We start from the raw sequence: 24,192 nt of genomic DNA, 5'->3' as shown, positions 1-24,192 counted from the left end.
GAGGTAAGTTGGGAGTGGGATGTGTATGAGTGCACGTGTCTAAAAGCCCTAGTGTTTAGGGCAGTAATTCATGCTAAAGGAGCCCCGACTAAGTATTGAGTGCATACTATACTGTACATGGACATACTTTTCAGTAAGCCAACATTTCTGTATTAAAAATCCTTTTTTTTATTGGTCTTATGTAATATTCTAATTTTCGGAGATACTGGATTTTTGTTTTTTACTAGCTGTAAGCCATAATCATCAAAATTAAAAGACAGAAATGCTTGAAATATATCACTCTGTGTGTAACACATCTAAATAAAATATATGAGTTTCACTTTTTGAATTGAATTACTGAAATACATTTACTTTTTGATGATATTCTAATTATATGAGATGCACCTGTATGAAGCCTTATGGAAGAAGACCAAACATTAGTGAGGCCTGCATATATGTGTACATGTGTCGGCAAGTGGTTAAAGAGGGAAGATTTTGTGAGACTCAATGAAGTATAGATTGAGCTCTCTAGTGATTTAGAGCTATACTTTGAGAAATAGTAAAAAACCTAGTGAGATCCCCCCCCTCACACACTGTAAGGGTTAAAGGCTCATTAACCTAGGGGTGCACAGGTAAGGTTTATTACATGCCCTACCCCTCAGTTTAGCAGCATCCAGTGCTGTTCTCTTTTACCCAAGGCTCACGGCTGTGGACTAGCTCTGGGTGGTCCCTTGGCATCATTACGTAAGGTGCAGGGCTATTAACTCTACACTGAACATGGAGGTAGCAAGTATACAAACACAACTGTAAGTGCCACAGAGAGGCGACAGCACTGGACCAGTTGCATGGCTTGGGGAAGCCTGCTGGGATCAGAAAAAAGGGTATTAATCTTTATCCCTACACACCACATCCCTAAACAAGCATTTACAGTGGGTATAGAAGAGAATCTTACCCCTTTAAAATAATCACATATTGTTGCTTTGCAGCCTCATATGAAGAGGTTTTTGTTTTATCCAGCTGTATTTACTTCCAAGTTAAAGATATAACACCAACATGTCAGATAAAAGTTCTAAAAATTCAAAAACAGAATCACTGAGTTGGAAAAAGGATCACCCCCCCTCCTGAAAATTAATCGTAAACTCAATCAGGTGTATCTAATCACCTTCTCAATGGCACACAAAGCCATTTGACTTTCAGCTATGATCAAAGGGCTGCTGTTAGAAATCATGAGGCCACGTACAACATGCCTGCCAGGGCCCCAACCCCACCTACACCCCCCTCCCCAGGGTGCAGTAAAACAGCAGACAAAAAAGCATGGACAACAAGAAAAGAGAAAGTTGCCCAGGGAAAGCGCCATATATTAGAGCCACAGGGGTATATATGTATGTAGGTCAACCAAAGATTCCAAGTAGATCACTTTATTAATAAAGGTAAATAAATTTTATTGCATCAAAAATTCAAAACAGATCATTCTCAATGGAATAAATAACCCTTCCACCTCACCAAGACATTATATTAAAATTAACCACATGGTGATTAAAAACAACTCACATACGTATAGGTAGGCTGTAGCTGTTATGTGAGCAATGAAATAACCAATTAGCAAATGGATAAGGCAAACAATGTTTAAATAAAATAAATAAATAAACAATGAATCCACTGTAATGGAAAAATTGACAAAACGGGGCAACTCGGCAACCCAGTTAGAAGTGATCACGGGGCATCCAATATATTTGGGCAGCCGATTGACCACATCCAAACTGAGAATACAGTAGGGTAAGCAAACCACAGGCTATGGTGTAAGGTGTCAGTTAAGCAGATTGCATGTGAACCGAGATTGAGGCAGATCAAACTGACCAATGTATGGCCTCCAATCTCGAGCATTGGAACAGCAGCACTGACTTTATCTGGCTATGCCCAAAAAATGGAAAAAAAAAGTCCCTCTTCTTTTTCCACCTCCTGGGCTCCCTGTTGACCTGTTGGGGCCCAGGGAAATGTAATTTAAGTTCTGATAAGCAAGTAGAAGTAGGGGTGTGGTCTAGTAAAATCCATTTATTAATTTAGGCAGAAATGAACAATAAAGCTGCCCTGGGCCCCCCTGTTTAGTTGATAGATCCTGGGCCCAGTACAATTGGAACCATTGTACTGCCCTATTAGCAGCCCTGTATGATCAGCTGTGGTCATTTTTAACTGAAGCAAACAATCAACTATGGGTGTAAAGGGACTGTCAAAAGATCTCTGGGATAAAACTGTGGACAGGCCCAAGTCAGGAGATGGATAAAAAACATTTCAAAGGCTTTATCAATGCCTATAAGCACAGTGAAGTGGAAGGTATTTGGTGACACCAAAGCAACAAAATGTGATTAGTTCAGAGCATGGGTGTCCAACCTTTTGGCTTCTCTGGGCCACATTGAGTGTAGAGAAATTTTCTCGAGCCGCATATAAAATATATACTATAGTTAATGTATATAAGTAATAAAATGCCGCTGCGCCCTTCCCGCGCGGCCACACCCCCCCACACTAATTTAACACAACTAGAACAAATGAAATGGAATCAGTATATGGAGTATATGGAGATTTGCTTCTTCTGAGAGATATTAACCACTTTACCACCGGAGGATTTTGCTGTCTTACGTCCAGGCCACTTTTTGCGATTCGGCGCTGTGTGACTTTAACTGACAATTGCGCGGTCATGCGACACCGTACCCAAACAAAATTTACGTCCTTTTTTTCCCACAAACAGAGCTTTCTTTTTGTGGTATTTGATCACCTGTGCGATTTTAACTTTTTGCGCTATAAACAAAAAAAGAGCGTTTATTTTGAAAAAATAACAATATTTTTAACATTTTTTTATATGAAATCCCCCCCCCCCCCCAAAAAAAAATGTAAAAATCAAATTTTTTTAAAATTTTTGGCCAATTTGTTTTCTGCTACATATGTTTGGTAAAAAAAATCACAATAAGCGTATTTTGATTGGTTTGCGCAAAAGTTATTGGGTTTACTAACTAAGGGAAAGATTTCGAAAGATTTCTGTCATTTTTGGTGTTTTTTTTTTTTTTTAACGAGTAATGGCGGCGATCTGCGATTTTTTTTTTTGCGGGACTGCGACATTGCGGCGGACAGATCGGACCCTTGACTGACATTTTTGACACTTTTGGGGGTACCAGTGACATTACTGCAGCAATCAGTGCTATACATATGCACTGTTACTGTAAAAATGACACTGGCAGGGAAGGGGTTAACTATATTGGAGAGGGAGGGGTTAAGTGTGTCCTAGGGGCGTGTTTCTAGCTGTGATGGGACATGTCTCCGATTGTAAAAACAGAGATCAACGGTTCTACATAGTAGAATCGTCTGATCTCCATTTTTACACAGGGGAGAATGACAGGCGGCTTGTTTACATAAGCCGCCCGCCTTTCTCCTGCTCTACCGACGATCATAGTGTGACCGGCAGACATCGGGTCCGCCTGTGAACGAGCCTCAGCGGGCGCGCGCCTCAGCGGGCGCGCGCTCGTCCGCTATTGGCTCAAAACCCAGTGACAGGCTAGCGACGTAGATCTACGTCACTCTGCCTGGCCGGGGCTGACTGCCGCAGTAAATATACTGTGCGCAGTCGGCAAGCGGTTAAAGGAACACTCTAACCACCATGACCACTTCAGTGATTTGAAGTGGTCATGGTGGTAGGAGTCAGAAACACTGCACATGCTCACACCCCCCCCCCCCCCCTCCAAGGCAGCCTCTGCCTACCGTTAGTTGGAAGCCACTGTGGCCATGCCCCCGACCCGACTTCCTTCCTCCCCAGCAAAAAAAAAATTGTCAGGGGGCAGTGGGCCACATTGCCTGGGGTTCCAGGCCGCATGTGGCCCCTGGGTCAACGGTTGGACATGCTGGACATGTTGGACTGGTTTAGAGGATACCCACTGAAGCTCTTGCAGTGTTGGGCCCACTGCAAGGGTAGAATCAGTCTAATTCCCAGAGTTCTTTTTTCATAGACTTGGGCAATTAATTTTCATTCTAAGCTGACCCTTTTAGTTTATCTAGTGTAAGTCCAACTCAAGAAAAATGGCTGGAAACGGGTTAATTAATCTGGAACAAGCAAACAGCCAATAAAGTAGGAACTTGGCTTGCCTAACTGCTCATTAAACTATGGATGGATCCCATTTAGTTGAATCATTTTTCACAATAGAAGTATTTATATAAAAGGAAGGATTAACAAAGTATCTTCTGACAGTAAAGAGGTTTACCAATTCATCCAAAATTCCCCCGAAGTTCAAAGAGGTAACAACCTGCATCAATGTTCATTTATGGCTTTTCCTATGAAAATTCTGAGTTTCACCATAAATGTTACCAATTAAAGGAGCACACGTGACATCATATAAGAATAGAATGATTCTGGAAATGGCAATGAGAAAACAGCAGCAGAAAAAGGGGTCATGACATGCAAACAGAATTATTTTATTAAGAAGTCTTTAATGGCAAGAAGTATTTGTTGTTTGGGAAGAGGTTTTGGGGCTGACTCATCGCGGTATACTGAGAGGCCAGAGAAATGTCTCAGCCATGTTCAAGGGAACAGGCATGAAAAATTCCGACTCGTATAATTCCACGTCCTGGCTCTCGCCGCCTTAATCATTCCCTTCCATGTGTCACAGTGCCCCTAATTGAGGAAATGATTTTGCTGCAGAATATCCCCCTGCTGTTTCGGATTCCCAGGCGCTGAGAGGAGCATACCAGCCCCGTCACATGTGGCCGATGAGAAGAGCTTTTCTCACGCTTCCTCAAAGAGGAGAAGGAGGAGGATGGCAAATTGCAGGGAAGAGTTGAAAAGGGCAAACACCAGAAGGTGGAAGGCAAAAACCCTTCTGTCAATGTTATACACCTGCCTGTCACTTTAAAGGGAGTTTATAGGCATATTCTGCATATCCATCCAAATACAATCAAGATTATTTTTTTAATATAAATTCCACCTCTTTGGGTGAAGACTTACCTGACTTGTTTCTCAGAAGTTATTTTTTCCTGCTGCTTCAATCTGTTCCTTCATTGCAGGGTGTCTCCTTTCCCTTAAAGGGTTTTATGGAGACACCCTTGAGTACATGCTCTTGACCTGGACAAGTGCTGAATGGACGTGCATTTATTCATGCATGCAGCTTGTGCAAGCCATTTCCCTCCCCTTTCCTCAAAGCTGATTGGCTCCTGGCGCCTGTGCTGCTACCTGCAACCTGGGTGTGTGCACACTCTCACCCAAAATGGTGCTAAGGGTCTCGGAGACGGAGGAATTCGATAAGTGTTTGTGCCCACATATCAAGCATGTTAACTCATTCAAACCCACTCCCAGTGGCTCTTTAACTGGGGGGTAGGTTCAAACTTCCTGATCACTGTGACACATGGGACCAGATGGCGGTGAAGGCATTCAGAGGATGACAGATGCCAATCGTCAAATCCAGATAATTGAACGCTGAATGTTGAACCTCTTGAGGGTGTAGGGGTGTCTAGGAAACGGGACCCGCTTGGGAGAGGAAGGAGGAACCTGGCCAGTACCAGCCAACGCTTGAACAAGCCGTGGTATGGGAGCGCCGAAGGTAGCGGGGTGCCTGGAAATGGTGTCACTCAATGGAACGGAGCCAATGCAGGAACCAACATGGAACGCAAGCAAGCTCAAAGGACATCGAGGGCTTAATTGCATGAGTTCCGACTCCTTCCCCCTGCACTTCCCACTCCCCGCCCCTTTATTGGGCTTAAATTTGCCTTGTTGCAATCAATCACGTGACTTAAAAAAGCACATGCGCGTGAAACGCGTAGTCATGGCAACGAGCTTGCATTCCACGTTGGTTCCTGCATTGGCTCCATTCCATTGAATGACGTCATTTCCGGGCACCATGCTACCTTGTTCAAGCACTGGCAGGTACCAGCCAGGTTTCTCCTTCCTCTCCCGAGTGGGTCCCGTTTCCTGGACACCCCTACACACCCAAGAGGTTTAGCGTTCAGCATTGGATTATCCTGATTTGACGACTGGCACCTGTCATCCTCTCAATGCCTTCACTGCCATCCGGTCCCATGTGGTAACGTGTTTGCAAGTCCTGATTTTATTTGTTTAATAAATTGACCATTACAATGGATCGCTGCCTGTTGATACTCCCTTGACACCCTATTGTCACTCCTGTGTGCTGTCCATTTTTAGTGCTCCATAACATTGCAGCTACATTCCATGCTTGGGACTAGCAGCACAAGGATAGTCAGTCTGGACAGTCCAGTGTTTTATTAATCTTTTTTAGGGGGTCTTGATTAACAGCACTTGGACTTCTTGTACAAATTGTCACATGATCAGGAGCCCGTTCTACTGGCTGTCAGTCATAATCTGTGACAACTCAGTAATTTCTCTGGGAGCTGCTCATTCCAGTGCTCCAACCCAGTATCTGACTCCCCAGGTTGATTCCCCAGAAGTATTGTGATTAAGCGGTCGGTACACTTGCCTATTGGAAGCCCCACCTCCATGCGCTGTGTGCCACCAGTGGCGTGTAGCCTAGAATTGTCCTCTCTGCACCATGTGGAGCAGTTATTCTCACAGGTGATCATTTTTTTTGGGGTGTATGACACCTCAAGGAACCTACACCTACCCACTTGGCACTGGGCTGAAATCAGTGTTGTACTAGGGCAGTGCTGGCGAACCTTGGCACCCCAGATGTTTTGGAACTACATTTCCCATGATGCTCATGCACTCTGCAGTGTAGTGGAGCATCATGGGAAATGTAGTTCCAAAACATCTGGGGTGCCAAGGTTCGCCATCACTGTACTAGGGAGTTCACTTCTGGCCATCTGGGATAAACAGGACATGGAGCTCTTCTTCTTTATGTAAAACTATAGGTAACAACATGGCCAGAAGATCTATCCTTGCAGCTGGAGTGTGCAGACACCATGGGGTTGATTTATTAAAACTGGAGAGTGCAACTTCTGGTGCAGCTCTGCGAAAAAACCAATCAGCTTCAAGGTTTTTGTCAAAGCTTAATTGAACAAGCTAAAGTTAGAAGCTGTTTGGCTACCATGCACAGCTGCACCAGATTTTGCATTCTCCAGTTTTAGTAACTCAACCCCATAAGGTGTATGTTTATTAGCTTCACTACTGAGCTTGTGGTCTGACTTGAGGTCTGAATGTTAACGGGGACTGATATAGGAATTAATGATAAAGTGGACTGATATGGTAATAAATAATAAGGGGGACTGATACGGGGTTAAATGCTAAGGGAGACTGAAATGGTGTTTAATGTTAAGGGAGACTTATCTGGGGTCTGAATGTTAAGTGAGGGGAATATGACCACAGACTTTGGGGCATTTTTTCCTCCCAGTAAGCCAAAGTCATTTTTCTCTCCCCCCTAATTCCCCACTGAACAATAATGCCAGACATTTTTTCTCCAATGATGGGGTGGCTTTTTTCAAACTGACCAATAAAACAGAGTGTTTTTCCTTCTCCTGATGATAATAACAGGCATTCCCTTCCCACTGCCGCCAGTAACACACAGAATTTTTTTTGGCCACTGATCACAAACAGGGCATTTTTTTTTCTTTCTCCCACTAATCACCCACCCCAGAGAATTTATTCTTTCCATTGAACAACAATGTAAGTGACACTGTTGTACAAGCCTAAGATTAGTCAAAATGAAAACAAAAAAAACAAAAAAAAAAATCAGCATATGGGACATGACTTACTATTAATATGATGTGTCCCTTGTGCTGATGGCTCTTTGATTCCTCAAAATCTTCATTCTTTGACCCCCCCCCACCTCTGCCGTCTTAACCTTCCAGTGCCGTGGGGGTTAACAGAACATAGGGAGCTGCGGCAGGCATTCATCAAGAGAGCCTGACTCTTCCCAACCTTTCTCTCACCTCCTCCATTTATAGAAGTGGTACTACAGATTTTTCAATAAAACATGATCTATGAAAGGAGGAGAAGCAGGCCTTTAACCCTCCTGTAACGGTACTCACTTTCACTGGAAGTGAAAAACAGATACTTAATGGTTTGGATTGCTTCAAGTGTGACAGTAATATTTGTCACGTTATATATATATATATATATATATGAAATATGAAGATTTTATCCCACTTTACACTGGGAGACTTAGACTGTTGTAGATCATTGCCATGAAGTCTGTGACTCCTAAATAATGTGTGTATTCCATGTCCCTCAATGTCAGACAGACTTTCCCTATTGTTTGTATATTGAGATAATGTGTATTCCATGTACTGGAGTGTAGGAGATGGACAGACTGATACTGGGTTCTCTTCCTATTGTCTATATATTGAGCTGGAATGTGGATTGTGCCTGTCCCATTGTTAAATGTTAATGACCTCACATTGTTCTGTCCAGGTGGCTAGATAATTAGTTTAGGTAAATTCTGTTCCTGTATACACTTTCATCTGCATATGATACTGTAATCAGGCAGAGGGGATGGATTGTGTACACTGTATGGGAGTGACTGAGTTTAAAACTCTGTTTTCATTGGATTGTGAATTTTAGGGCCTGTTCCCCACAAGGTCCACCTGGGCAGTAACCTTGTGGGGGAAAACTGTATAAAAGAGCAGCTGTACCATTAAACTTCGAGTTCTACTTCACCCTCAATTTAGAGCCCTGTCTTTTATTGGGGGAATCTGCTACAAGGGATTGCTATGCTCTTCATACTCCCTTGAATAATCACTAAGCTCTTGGAAGAGCTTGTTCCTGCTGAACCCTCGGGGGAAAGAGAGGTTCACCCACTGGAACCTGGAGTCTTGTTGTAGGTCCAGGGTGGGTAGGAGACGCCGAGACCCCAACCAAGCTGCGGCGGTTTGTGGGGTCTGCAGTGGTTATGGTGTCTGGTGGAGTGCTTGGAGCTCTCGGGAAGCACTAGGAGCATCCGTCAATGGAGGTACCCAGTCAGGGTGCCAGTTGATCCGTTACACCTCCATTCCTAGGTCATGTTTTTAGAGGGTTTGTTTTTCTTCTTAAGAAATTTGGAGTTAATCTGTAAATAAATGATAACATGAAATAGATTAAATATCAATTTTAATATCCATAAATTGTTTTAAATAAATTCAGTGAAATAAAGTCCAAGAAAGTAACTTACCTAAAGCTTTTCATGTCTAAAAGAAGTTCCTTGTGTCTTCACCCCTTGATCCTCCATCCAAAAGTAAGTTAGACTCACTGGAATTGATAGAACTTTTGTTACAGAAGGCTAAAAACAGCACGAGGGATGATAAAGAAGGAATTGTATGATAAATGTCCAAGCATCATTGTCATTAATTTAGGTTTCTTCTCAGACGCCAGATGATTTTTTTAAACTCATAATGGAAATAATCAGAAAACAAGCTCATAGTGTAATACAATTTTTCAAAATCAATAGGTAAAAAGTAGATCAAATACTCTCACATTTAACAAGTGAACCAAACATTATGTTTATTCATGTACAATGCAAAAAAATCTCGGCAAGACTTCAAGTGCGGCTTTACTAGTGGTCCAATGTTGCACTCACTCCCAATGTATCTTTGGTCTGCCTGATTTTGGTGCCAAACCAAATGAGAGGAGGGGAAATTTTAGAAGTACTAAATTTGTGCTAGAAAAAGTGAATTTTTTTGGAGGGGGGCATATAGGGGATGGGGGAAAAGAAAGTGGGGATTATAGGGGATGGGGGGCGAAGAAAGTGGGGATTTCAGCAGGGGGTGGATTTTTACTGGGAGGAGGGGAATTTATGTTTAGGGGTAAGCATGCAGATTAGTTCTCAGTGTTTTTGTGGGGGGATTTTTGCTGAAACATAAAGCTTATACATCTTGGGGAGAAGGGCGCAGTTTGACATGTTCGCTTGGGCTCTAGATGACCTTGTCCTGGTACTGTGTCCATGCCCTATGGAGGGTGGGGAAAGCATCTCAGCCCCAGAGCTCTACTCTCCCCAATAAGCACCTAAGCCACCCTACCCCTCTGAGAGCCTTTCAGCTCTCTTTCCCTTCCCTTAGGGCCACACAGGGCCCCTTAGTTCAATGCGCCCTATAGAGCAGTCTTTCTCAATGTTTTTACCCCAGAGGAACCTTTGAAATAATTTTCAGTTCTCGGGCAACCCTCTCTAAACCAAATTTATTGGGGGTCAGAGGGCAAAATGCCCCTTACATAGCTGGCCAGCAGGAAAGATGTCCCCCTTTAAGTGGTGGCTGGAATGCCACCTTTACAGACAGTTAAAAAGAATATTGGTGTCATGCAGCTGGTTCTACCAAGTGGCATTGGCCCTTGAAATTTGCAGACATCATCAATTTGGGGTCATTTAGCCACAGCTCAAGGAACCCCGATCAACCACAGGAGGAACCTTAGGGGTTTTATGGAACCCTGGTTTAGAATAGCTGCTATAGAGCACCCTCTCTCAGCCTACCAGCTCCCCTGGTCTCCTCTATCCCAACTCCAACACAGTGGCATTTTTTTCCTCCCACTGATACGGCACCACTGATGCAGGGTATTTAACCTTCCCACTGATGCTAGGACATTTCCCCCTTCGACCACTGTTAGCCCCATAGTTTACCACAAGACAATATGTGTGCTGCTATCATAATCTTCAGTTTGCTGCTGTGTGTACAGCTTTTGGCCTGTTTTGGCGCATTACATATGTTTTGGCACAGAGTGTTGCACCTCTTTAAACCCCCCTGCTCCCCGTCCCCTGTCCTAACCCCATTCTTGGGCCCACTGATTTACAAAATTTCCCCAGGTACTGTATGTCTATCACAAGGCCTGGTCACTCTTCCCTGGATGGGCACGTGACTACACCTCTTTAAGTCCAATCACTGTAACATTTTCTGCACATTTTAATAACGGGTCAACTTTTGAAATAGTTTATCTGTATTTTGACATTAATAGCTGCCTTGATTTTGATCACCTCTACTTTACAGGATTTTTTTTAAAGAACCTTCATATTTTCCGCTGGAATTTTATTAAAGTTTTAATGTATATATCATATTAAAGTGGAAACAGCACTGGCGACACTACAGCCTGTACCATGTGGTATATGTTTTGTTACGACGTAAAATATTATCCTGCGGATTTCCTGTCACTTTGACCTGAAAGAAATTTAAATAAAAATGGTTTAAGTGGGCCGTTTCGGGCTTTATTACACATGTTACACAAAGTACATTGACATAGAGCGTTATTTTCTGAAACCGTGGACCACATGCACCATAAGCTATGGGATCATTTCCATACATTGCAATCAGAGAGAATAGCAGGCTCGTAGTCTTCTATTTGGACCACTCGTACCTTCATATGGGGCTCCAGGTTGGATCGTAGCCTCTTTTTAACGTATAGTATTTTGTATATTTTCTTATTCATTGTGTTTGTGATTTTATTCCCCATTCTTAATTATATGAATATTTTAGTTTCAATACATTTTTATTGATTTTAACAGGAACATAAGCGTTCATAAAAGGCAGTTAACAGACATTTCCTTCATGCTAGAGAAGATGTTCAGAACAATTGCAAAAATGCATACAAAAAGGTATAACACATAGCCATCAATAGTTGTTCTCACGAAACTCATGTGAAAGGTATTGTAACAGTAGCCTGGAACAACGGCGGACTTCCCCCCCCAGGCACCCCAATGGGAACAAACTGTGACACAGGGGGGGATGTCCACCCTGACGAACATGAAATAGTAAACAACTTGCGGGCTTCAATGAGCATGTTACCAAGACTGCCACTGTAGAGGGAAAGAAACTGGTGAGTGTGGGGGGAGGTAGGGGAGGACACATGAGGAGGGTAGGGTAAACATAAAGCGGTTAAGAAGTTAGGAGGGTAGTGGAGAGGACAATGTCATTAGATCCACCTCACATGAAAGCAGGTAATCAATACTACATCAAATGATAACTGTACATTTAGGGTGCTGGAGCCAAACATCCCATTTCTTGTGAAATGCCTTAGTGTTCAAGGAAACGCGGGAAAGGATACGTTCCATATCACACTGTTGGTTCAGGGTGTCAATAGTGTCCTCTATCGAGGGGGCTGTGGTGGACTTCCACAGTCTAGTGATGGTGAGTTTGGCTGCTAAAAGAGTGTGAAGTATCACCGGTCTAACGGCTAGCCGAAATTCCTGGATACGGATATGTAAGAGGGCCAGGTCAGGTTCGGGGGGCACCTGTTGATTACATAATTCAGATATTAGTGAGAAAATTTTATTCCAGAATGACCTGAGAGATAGGCAGGCCCACATAGTGTGGAAGAGGGTGCCACACTCCCCACATTCCCTCCAACAGGAGGGCGGGTGGGAAGGGTAGATCTTGGAAAGTCTATATGGCGTTAGGTACCAATGGTGGATCAGTTTAACGTGTTGTTCCCAATGCGTGACGCATTTAGTGGCCGAGTAGGTGGACGAGAAGGCCTTCAACCAGTGAGAGGAAGGGAATGTTTTTTGTAGGGTCTGTTCCCATTTAAGCATGGTATGCGTTTTAGAGAAGTGACCTAGTTGGGTAAGTGTTTTGTAGAAGAGGGTTATACCCTTGGAGGAGCCAGGGAGATCCTGAAGATATTCGTGGATAGGGGAAGGGAGTGTAATAAAGTGTGGGATGGCTTCGGAGCGTAAGAAGGACCGTATTTGGAGATATGTGTGGAAGGCCTTCAGCGGGAGGTTAAATTTTTTCACTAAGTTTGTGTATGTGGAGAGTGAGGTGCCTTGGTAAAGGTCCTTGATGTATCTTGGTGGGGCGCCCCTAGGCAGCCACAACGTGAGATCAAGGTTGGGAATAAAATAAGAGAGGACTTGCAGCGGGAGCATAATATTCTGGCCGCAGACTGTAGGTGAAATAGTGAGAGGAAGTTCTTTCCATATGTGATACGAACATAGGACTGAAGGACTCGTGGATGGAGGGGGTTTGGCCCCCATACGAGTGGCAAGTAACAACAGTTGAAGGCTCTTGTGTGGTACTAAGGCCGCTTCCATCTGCGACCAGGATTTATTGGAGGAAGGGGACCACCAGTATTTAAGCTGGTCAAGCACACAGGCTTTGTAGTATGAGTAAAGGTTGGGGACTCCCATCCCCCCTAGGGACCTGTGCCTGGACATAATAGTCAGCGAGCATCTCGAGGGTTTTCGGTCCCATATAAATTTGGTAATTACACCCTGAAGGGCTGTAAAGAAGGAGCGTGGAAGGGGAATTATTAATGTGCGGAGGAAGTAAAGGAGCTTAGGTAGGACTATCATTTTAAATGTGGCTATTCTACCCATGACGGATAGTTCTTGCGTTTTAAGGGAAGTCAAAGTACGTGGTAAAGATTCCAATAGGGGTTTAAAATTATGGGCAAAAAGTCCGGAGGGGTTCGGGGTGAGTTGAATACCCAGGAAGCCTAAAGAGTCAGCGACCCAGGTGAAGGGGAGATTGTGAGAAAGTGACTGACGAAGGGCAGGGGGTATGTGGAGAGCAAGTATTTGGGATTTGCTAGCATTTAATTTATAATAGGAGACTGCACTAAATTCTTGTAATAGATCATAAACTGCAGGTAGAGAATTGGCTGGATTGGTCAATATGAGCAAAACATCGTCCGCGAACAGACTGATCCTGTGCTCAGAATGAGCGATCCTAGGGCCTGAGATAAGAGGGGAGTCACGGATTCTCTGAGCTAGGGGTTCCATAAGCAATGTAAATATGATGGGTGAAAGGGGGCATCCTTGTCTAGTGCCATTGGTAATGTGTAGGGGTTTGGATTTGATTCCCGAGGTAAGGACTACTGCAGATGGGGCGGAATATAGAGATAAAATGGCAGATTGCATCCAATCCTGAATACCAAACTTGTCTAGGACCTGTTGCAGATAGCCCCAATGTACCCTGTCAAACGCCTTCTCCGCATCCAGGGACAGGAGCAGAGAAGGCGTTTGAGGGGCTCCAAGGTGGGAGATTAGGCCAATAAGACGTCTGGTGGCATCAGGGGCCTGACGACCCGGAACAAATCCCACCTGGTCTGGGTGTATCAGGAGAGGAAGCACCCTTTGTAACCTTAGAGCTAAGATCTTGGCATAAATTTTAATATCAACATTTAGCAGTGATATAGGTCTATAATTCGCAGGCAGGGAAGGGTCCTTATTCGGTTTCGGGATAGTGACTATAACAGCACGCAACATATCAGGAGGGAAGGAAGCAGTGGAGGAAGCCAGAGAGAAGACGTCCTGCAATCGAGGGGCAATTTCTGGAGCAAAGCATTTATAATACTCATTGGAGAAGCCATCTTCCCCGGGGGATTTATTGTTAGGTAGTTTAGAAATAACAGAGCAGATTTCGTTTGGAGTAATGGGTTGTGAGATAGATTGGAGCATCTCCGTAGAGAGAGCAGGCAATTTAGTTTTGGAAAGAAAGTTGGCAATACCCTCAGGAGTAGGTTGAGGTGTAGAGCTGTCAGTGCGGAGGTCATAGAGTTTCTGATAATAAGACGCGAAGGCATCCGCTATGTTTTTGGGGTTGGTCAGGAGATCAGCTGCGGTCGGATAGGTCAAGGATAGAGTTTTCTGTTTTAGTCGCTTAGATTTGACCTTCCGAGCCAGCCAAGCGCCCGCCCTGTTGTTCAGTGCATAGAATTGAGCCTTCATGTACTTAATGTGATTTTCATATTTATATAAGAGGAGAGACCGTAGGGTCTGTCTTTCAGAAACAATAAGTTGTGTGAGGCTGGGGTAGGGGTTAGTTTTGTTTTCCTGTTCCTTGAGATCAATGGACTTCAACAGGTCCTCAACCTGTTTCCTCCTCTGCTTCCGTAAATATGAAGACATTTTGATCAGCACTCCTCGCATGTATGCCTTATATGTGCCCCACAAGGTGAATCTGTTAACATCAGGGCCATCATTCCATTCAAAAAAGTTGTTATGTTCCTGCAATATCGCCTGGCGCAACTTCTCATCCGCCAGCAGCGAAGAGTTCAGTCTCCACACCGGGGGAGGGGAGTTGCGCAGCTTGTCGTCAAACTCCAGAACTATCGGTGCGTGGTCAGACCAAGAAATCGTGCCAATGCGAGCATTAGTCACACTCTGCAAGGATCCCTTCGTTGTGAGAAAGAGGTCTATGCGGGAGTATGAGGAATGAGGAGCAGACATGAACGTAAAGTCCCTTTCAGAACCATTAAAACAACGCCAGACATCATATAAATCGTGAGATTGCAGTAAAGACACTATAGATTGTGTAGGCCTCCTGGATTGTGAGGTGGAGTCCATGGCAGGGTCCAGGACAGTATTGAAATCCCCTCCAATCAAGAGGGTACCTTGCAACATTTTCATCGTTACAGAAAGCAATGGCGTCAAGAACTTCCTTTGTCGTGTATTCGGGGCATAGAGGTTAAGTAGGGTAAAGACAGTGTTGTTCAGTCGGCATATCAGCACAATAAACCTTCCTTCAGGGTCGGCTATGGAGTCAATATACTGGAATGTTACTGAGTCTCTGATAGCAATAAAAACACCACACGCCTTTTTCGGAGCGTTGGCCATATAAACATGGGGGAAGTGAGGAAGAGTCACTTTGGGGCACTTGTGGGCAGCAAAATGGGATTCTTGGACAAAAAGAACGTCAGCTTTGTGAAGTTTGGCTTCTCTAATCAGTGCCGATCTCTTATAAGGGCTATTGAGCCCTTTTGTGTTCAACGAGAGTACTTTCAATGGCATGATGACACAGTGGGATATGTGCGAATGGTGAGGGTCCTACTCAGGGTAGGGCTCACTGCGTGTAGAGCACAGTACCTTACTGAAAAGTTATGTAGATAGGAAGGCATCGGGACGGCTTGCAGCACGATGAATGAGGTGCAGAAGGGACATTCGGATCCAGCAGATACCTGAGGTATTAGTCCAAACAGTTGTACATGTCGACAGGGATGATTCGGATTCAGGTAGGTGGTGAGTGGTTCTGGAGAGGCTGTAAGAAAAGGGGGAGACGACAAGACAGACAAAACAGACAACACAAAGATAAGAAAGGCCTGACTAAAAAAGCAGGCTCGATGGGCAGCCAAAAAGGCCACTGCGGTCAAGGGGGGTCTACAAACGCTCAGCAACATGCTGAGCTGTCACAGAGAATTTGTAGAGCGCACCAGTGCAAAAAGGCCTGGTGTAACGCAATGGAAAAAAAGAGCTTCAAAAAGGAAAAATAGAAAAAAAAAGTAAAGCAGCAAAACCGGCAAACATTGGAGCTCACGGCAGTCCTCCAGAAATTTGAAGAGGAATCTGACTAATGCAGAAAATAGAGGCTTGTAGAGAGTCATGTCCATTCAGAATGCAGGCGTTCCAATGGGGGAACAGAGGGTAAAGGGGTCTCATCGGGTATAAGATGCCACTGCTTGAAAAGCTGTATCCCCTTCTCCACACTATAGATAGGATAGGTCTTGCCATTCCAGGTGACCAGCAGCTTCGTGGGGAAACCCCACTTGTAGATCACTTTGTTATTGCGGAGCATCTTAGTGAGGGGCGCCAGCTTCTTACGGTTAAGTGCAGTTTGCTGCGAGATATCCGTGTAAAGGGAGATGCCCATGAATTCTTCAGGAACCGCTGGACTCTGCTTCGCCGCTAACATAACCCGTTCCTTCACGTGATAATAGTGAATGCGAGCTAGGGTGTCCCTAGGTGTTGTGTCGGGCAGGAACTTGGGTTTTGGAATACGGTGGGCCCTGTCCACGCACAGTTCAATGTCGCTCAGGGCTGGGAGGAGGGCCTTCATCAGGCGTTGCACATAGCGGGTCAGCTCGCTATGGGGGACAGTCTCAGGGATCCCCCTGAACTTAATGTTATTCCGACGTGAGCGATCTTCTAGGTCGGCTAGTTTAGTTTGGATGCGTTGCAGCTCAGTCTCCTGGTCAGTATAAGCATCTACAAGGTCATTGTGTGCATTATAGAGATCCGCCATCTTAGTCTCCAGATGATGAATCCTATGGTCATTGGTGTGCACTTTGCCTTTAATTTCATTAAACATGTCATCAAAGTCAGCATGGAGTGTGCTTCTGAAGGATATGAGCATCCGCTTCATGGTCGCTTCGGATATAGGCTGGTCTGAGGCAGGGAACAGATCAATGGAGAGGTCCGAGGATCTGCTAGGCCTCTGGGCCTTGTCTGAGGCGCGCTGTGTGAAGGGGGAGATGTCTCCACTATTGCGGCGTTGCTTAGATTTAGCAGGGCTGGATGTTGTGGGAGAGGAGGGTGGGGAGCTTTCCTCCAGCGTCCCTATGTCAGGCATGTCCTCCAAATGAGGGTCATCCCCGCCGCTATAGCGCTGAGGACCGGGAGCCGCGCCGGGTCCGGCGCCATTTTGTGTACCTCGAGCCGGCGCTGCCGGGAAGAAGTCGGTCAGCCGCTGGGGTGGTTTCGTCGCCTTCCTGCGTTTGGACATCGCTGCCGGGTGATGTAAGGAGCCTCCTCAGCCGTTTGCCGTGACCGTAGTGCAGAGATGTCAGCCGCTGTGAGTTGCTGTATTCTGGTGAATGCCGGAGCTCTCACTTCATGCGGCCATCACGCTCGCCGGCCGGACACGCCCCCCAATTATATGAATATTTTATACTTACTGGTCACCATATAATCAGAGCCCTAAATTCGCCATCACCAATGGTCATGCTGGCCAAAGACACTTTCCACTGTCCTCTTGCAACTGGAATGCGATAGAATACCACACAACCATACCATGGAGAATCTCTACCATCTTTTCTACTCACATTCTCTTTGCCTGAAGCCCACCGCCAGAAAAAAAGAAATATTCACACGTTCAGCCCTTGTAAAGTTGACTGAAACAGAGTGTACCGTTCTTTGCCACAATTTCGCCTCTACCTCTTTACACCCAAAATCAGTAATGCTGTTAGGTTCAGATTCACCTTTAACCCAGGGATGCTGGGTTCAGTAATACTCATTAACAGGTGCAGTAATTCTCAGGGACTGGTTGAGCAACCACTCCACACAGGCACAATTTGGGTCCCAGCTGAATGCTACACAGTCCTTAAGACACAGGAGAGGCAGAGCAATATAGCTAGGCAGGCTGATACCGGAAAAGTTGTAGTTTGGTACAGTTTTACAGCAGTGTACACTCAGGCACCATGAATCACAACAGACTGAGTTGGTCTTACAGGGGTGGCATCTGCAGGAGGGGTGGCATGCTGGCAGGTAACAAGCACTGGTGGAGACTCCAAAAGGCCTAAAGTAAGTGGCAGCAGTGATACTGGTGATCTGTGCTGAATACAGCACACAGCAGTGTCCCCTACTCTGACCCTCCTGGGTCTGGAACCTTTCCATGACTCTAGTTCTCTGTCCCTGCCAGATGGGCTCCCTCTCCCTACACTAATCACTCGCAAATGCACGCCAAAAACAGTGGGGCACTGCTATAGGTAAGCAACAAGGCTTTATTGTGAGTGGGCATGTGGGGAGGTGTCACCAAGTCCTGCTCTCCACAAGTATGGGCAGGGCCTATGCCTTGCTGCAGAAGTGATGTTAGAAGGTGGAGGAGAAGGGTGGACAATGGGAGGTGGACAACAAGGATTTGATGCGTGTGGGGCATGTGGGGAGGTGTCATCTGGTCCTGCTCTCCACCCCACAAGTAGGGTGCAGGGCCTTTGCTTTGCTGCGTTACAAACCAAGGTCAAGTACAACAGTGGAGAAGAGTGGACCATGGAAGGTGGGCAACAATGATTTGATGCGAGTGGGTATGTGGGGAGGTGTTACCAGGTCCCACTCACAACCCAACCCAACGTAATGGGCAGAACCTATGCCTTGCTGCAGAAGTAACGTCACAAATCGGGGGAGTGTATAACAGTTGAGGAAGTATATAAAATCCTGTCCTAATGGTTCAGCCTACCACAACATAGTCAGTTTCTTATGTGGCCCCTTGGAAAAAATATTGTCCACCCCTAGTCTAATATGTTCATATCCTATGATTGTCAGCTCCATCTAGTGGCAAGGCAATGCAATATTATCCTGTTTGAAGTATGTCCTATGTATATATACCTGTATATGTGTGTTGGGGTGGCATTCAAAATGATTGACAGGGCACCATGGGACACATTTTCTTGCACGTTACTACTATGCAAGAATGTGAATGCTCCCTTAAAGTTATTCAGCATTCACAGGGTGTAAGACTTAAAAATCCAGATTCGAACATTCCTGTAGTTGTCTTCCATGTGCTAGAACAACACGACTCGCTGTGCTGAAGGTTGCATCCAAGACACAAATTCCACTTTTTTTTTTTCCTTCCTTCTGTTTTCAAGTAAAGAAATGTACCCGAGCAAACAAATGCTGGGAATTTACTTTCGCGAAAGGACTCTGGCAAGGTCCCATATGGTCAAGGCTGGGGCAGAAGTTCACTGAGCTCAGGGTTGGCTAAAAAGTATTTGTTCTGGACGGCGGAAGATAAATATGTGTTTGCAAGCACATTTTAAACAATAAGAGGATAGGATCAACATCGAGGGGGGAGCACAGGAGGGAGAGATTTAAAGCTGAACTCTAGGCAGATAAAAGAGACACACATTTATGGAGCTTTGTATTTATTAATACATCATTAAAAATCATTTTTTAATGCAAGCAGTGTAGGTATCTGAACTTCACATGGTTACCAGCCTTTTGTAATCCCTGTACAGCGGATCTCAGATTGGGAGAGAGAGAAACAGCACAAGGAGCCGATCAATTGTGCTGCAATGCTCATGTGCTAACAAGAAGCAAGCTGATAGGAGGAGAGAGCAGAGTGACAGGGAGATGAGCTCATTAGTCTGCTGCTTCTCTTTTTACTGTCCAGTCACAGGCTGAAGCACAGGTGTAACTAGAAACTTGGGGGGTCCCGGTGCAAGAAACCATGAAGGGCCCCCCGGGGCTCTTCCCTTCAAGCCTGGGGCTCTTCCCATTGACCCTTGAGCCCTTTACTCTCATTGCGGGGCCCTTTATTACGGTCCCGCAACGAGACCCTTTCACAAGTTCTGCAGTGGGCCCCCTTCCTGCCATCTTGGGGCCTCCCCACAGTGGTGGAATGCCAGGGCCCAGTCGCAAGTGTGACCTTTACAATCCTGGAAGTTCACCCACTGGTGTCAGTAGTTTTTATTTTTTGTATTTTAATTGTATTATTTTTTTTCATTTTATTTTATTTTTTTACAATATGACTGACTATGACTCTGTCCATTCAGAAAAGGAAGGAGCTGGAAAATTACAGATTTACTGACACCCTTCCTGGTTCTCTGTTGTGACACATCCACTGCAGCAGCCGGCAGGAGAGGGGAGGGAGGAAGCCGGCAGCACAGTGGGGGGGGGGGGGGCACACAGGGGCCCAGAGACAGCAGAACACAAGTGAACTGGATAGAAGGAGTGGTGGGAGCAGCATACAGAGGAATCAATCTCCTCCATTTTCCTCCTGCAGCTACAGGAGGAAAAAGGAGGACAGTGATTTCTGTACATGATGCCCCTGCCGTCCCTGCTATCCAGGTGTACAGGGGAGCCACACAGGCCTCCTGGAGCATGGGGCCTGGTTGCAATTGCGACCCCTGCAACCTCTGTAGTTACACAGGTTGATCTCACTTGGGATGTTGACGCGGTGTCCCTCCATCTGACTTGTACACCCCCTGAAAGACATCCTGCCGGCTCATGGCGGCGCATCCCCTCCTCATCCGCTCCGGCAAGGCATCTCCGGGAACTGAAGAATCACATACTCAATCGGTATTGATATCCATAACCTGAATGTCCTTTGTTGGGCGTGGTCTTTTGTTGTTCTGTCACCCTGCCTCCCGCCTTATGCTTCATTCTCACCATACATAGTTACATAGTTCGTGAGGTTGAAAAAAGACATCAGTCCATCCAGTTCAACCTATGATGTGTGTGTGTGTGTTTGCTGTTAACCGTACATTGTATACCCCTGTATGTTGTACATTGTATACCCCTGTATGTTGTACATTGTATACCCCCTGTATGTTGTACATTGCATACCCCTGTATGTTGTACATTGTATACCCCTGTATGTTGTGGTCTCCAAGGTGTCCATCTAATAGTTTTTTGAAACTATCAATGCTCCCTGCTGATACCACCGCTTGTGGAAGAGAATTCATAAACAATCTATCTTGCAAGATTCTGTTATCTTGATTATGATATCTACACTGTTTGTGATATCTGTATTTGTGATCATTTCAATTTCAATAAAAACATTAAAAAATTAGGTCTCCTGCCTTGTCAGACAGGGATGTACTGTGCGGCAGAGCTATGTAAATCTCAGGAATAAATAGACAGAAATAAAAATCATTTGGCAGGAAAAACCTTGCATATATGGTTTTCATTTGTTTTGGGGTTTTTTTTGTTATTTTTGCTTGGAGTTCAGCTTTAAAGAGGACACGTCACAAAAGAGTTGATCCAAAAATAAAAAAATCCTAATATTGAGTCTTAAAAAAAAAAGTGGAAATCCGGCAAAAACTTTTTTGTTTGAATAGCGTGTAAAAGGATTGGAACCTGAATGGCAACTTCCTACAGTGGTTGGTAAGATTGTGTCTGGGGGAATGCAGACTGGAAGTTACGTTTTAACAAACTGATGGATTCTTTGTGTTTTAAGCACCATTTTTGAGCACATATATTGCTATAGTGCCTTACTATTGTCAGGGAGGATCAGACTTGATAAAGGGGTGTGTTAGCCTAAAATGTTGTCCCCACCTCCATCTAGCTTCCAGATGTGGTGTCCCAATTACTGTATCACTACATTTTTGGTATAATTTCCTTTTATATATATCTTTGTAATCCCTTCTCCCATTCACTTTGTTTTTGAGTGGAGAAGACTGGCTTGGCAGTGTTCTCTGGGTTTTGTAATTCCAAATTGAGGCCTGGAGCTTGAAGACCTCAAAGAGTCTTGGGTAGGACGAAGGCTTCAATCCTGTGTCCACGTCTTCCTGGAGACCTTCAGGTTCTGTGAGTATGCAGATGTGCACGCTCGTTATAAGCCAGGTCTGGCCATATCTGTGTGGCCCCATCAGGAGAGAGCTGTGTGCTCCAACCAGGAGGGAGGTGTGCTCACATTAAAGCGTTAGTAAACTCCCATTGGACACTTGTAGCTACAGGTAAGCTTAAAATTAAGATTACCTGTAAGTATAAGGAATATCTCCTAAATGTGCCCTTGTAAGAAGAGGTTTGCTGTTCAGAGTTGTGTTTCTGTTCAATCCCGCCGGGACTTGGCTAATGCGCATGCGCGAATGCGTGCACGCAAGCACGCAAACATGCAACATGACAGATGCTGGCGTCAAATGGACTATTTAAACCCAGCCCTTGCTCAGCTCCAGTGCTGCTTTGTCTTCAGCCTTGTTGACCTGAACCTGCTAACCTGTATCCTGTTTACCAGTACCAGACCCAGCTTATCCTGACTATACTCTGCTATCCGCCTGCACCGACCTCGGCTTGTCCCTTGACCTCCGCTCCAGTCTGCTCCTTCTGCCTCCTGTATGACCGTTTGGCTTCTGACCCGGCTTGTCTCACTACGCTCCTGCCACCAGCACTAGTTGCCTGCATACTTGCTTGGACCTACCCGGCTATCCCTGTCTGTGGACATCAGCCTGCTTCCAGCTACATCAGGCACTCATGCTACTCTATACTCGGTGCCTCCTGTCTGCACTATCAGGGGTTCCGAGTCAGAGGCGTAAGAGAGGCCTTCCTCACCGTTCAGGCTCACCTCCAGGTACGTGATAGCCCTGTTTAGGAGATAGTCAATGTCTCTGCATCCGGTGACGTCATTCTCTGAAGGAACGGCATACTAAACAACAAACAGGCAACCTTTATAATACTCAGACAATAAATGTGCAGTTATTATACGGGCAGCAATAGGCAATTTTTACAAAATCCAAGCAAAAGAATAACAGTAAAAGGAGACCAAACTGCCTTGTACCCCTTTCTCTTACCTTAACCCTAGGCCTCTGGTTCAACTGCTGGTTGTAGTCTCTATCTGCATACGGCCACACATTCTTGGTGGCCAGTGGGAAGAAACAGAGGAGGCAAAACAGTCAATACCTCCTCTGCCTCACTCCTCCTCCTTTCCTGCTGATGTCAATACTTCTGTCAGCCAGTGAGGACCTGAGCTGGAAGGAGCTCCCAGCAGCCTCAACCTAGTAATATTTGTGGTTAATCTTTAGCCAAAATCTGGACAGTTCCCACTGGTGCTTGTGATGCAATTTCAATGACTAAAAAACATCTCCTTCTTGTTGACCGATTGTGCAAACCAAATGCCTTTAAACATCTACTGATCCAAAACAAATTTCAGCATTTGGATATATAGCTCTTTATTTTTCAATTTTAGGTGATCGATATGCTTGCCTAATAATCTGGTCATTCATAGTCTTTACTTTGTATGAGATTGGCCTAGTTCCCTCAATAACAGTGGCTGGTATCCATCTTGGTCCAGCACCATAGTATCTGGCATATATATCTGATCCCGGTTCAAACATTCTCCATTCTAATGAACGCACATGTTTGTAGAACTGATATTTTTGCTTCCCCTGTAACGCAGAGTTCAAATCAGGGTCGGTCCAAACAAGCTTTAAGTCTCCTGTTCATGAGTAACTACAGCCAGTACTGGAGCGTAGAGTTACATGCTGTTGCAAGAGAAAGTTTGCCAGTTTCTCGTTCCAGTCTCCATTAATAATTCTCTCAAAGCATCGTTTGTAGTTCAAACCATACATCCAGCTTGTCCAGTTCAAAGATGGGTGGAATGAGGATGTTATAATTAGGTTGGTAAGATTAAAGTCCATAAATGCCTTAAACTGACTTGAGCTGTTTACTATATTTGGATATAAATGTAATCTTGCAGGCCTTGGGGGGTATATATCTTTTTGAATACTTGGCAATATGACAGTGAAAGATGTTTCCGAAATAGGAATGAACAAAATTGGCCAGGTTTGGTTCGAGCCTGGTTCCTTAAACATAGTGTGTAGTCTGTAAACCCCAAACTTAGCACCAACACCAAACTTATGGTCTGAGATCCACTTACCAATCCGCGATTTGCATGCTATTCAGGTGTGTTTTATATGGTCCAGTCTCTCTCTCTGATCTCTGCATTCTACATGCTAATAAATATACAACTGTTTATGCATGATGTATTTTGTTTGCTAAAAAACTCATGATTTATATATTTTGTTTTTGACACATATGTCTTTTTTCTTTCTTCTTTATAGTAGATCTGTTGATGTTCACATAACCCCCTCAACTGCCCCTGAGGAAGCGGCCTCTGCCGAGAAACATGTCAGGCTACAGTTTTGGGCATCATCGTTCTTTACAT

Source organism: Pelophylax lessonae (assembly GCF_965119305.1).
Source record: "Pelophylax lessonae genome assembly, chromosome: 1".
In the NCBI taxonomy this organism is placed as follows: domain Eukaryota; kingdom Metazoa; phylum Chordata; class Amphibia; order Anura; family Ranidae; genus Pelophylax; species Pelophylax lessonae.
This window is presented reverse-complemented; position numbering follows the sequence as displayed.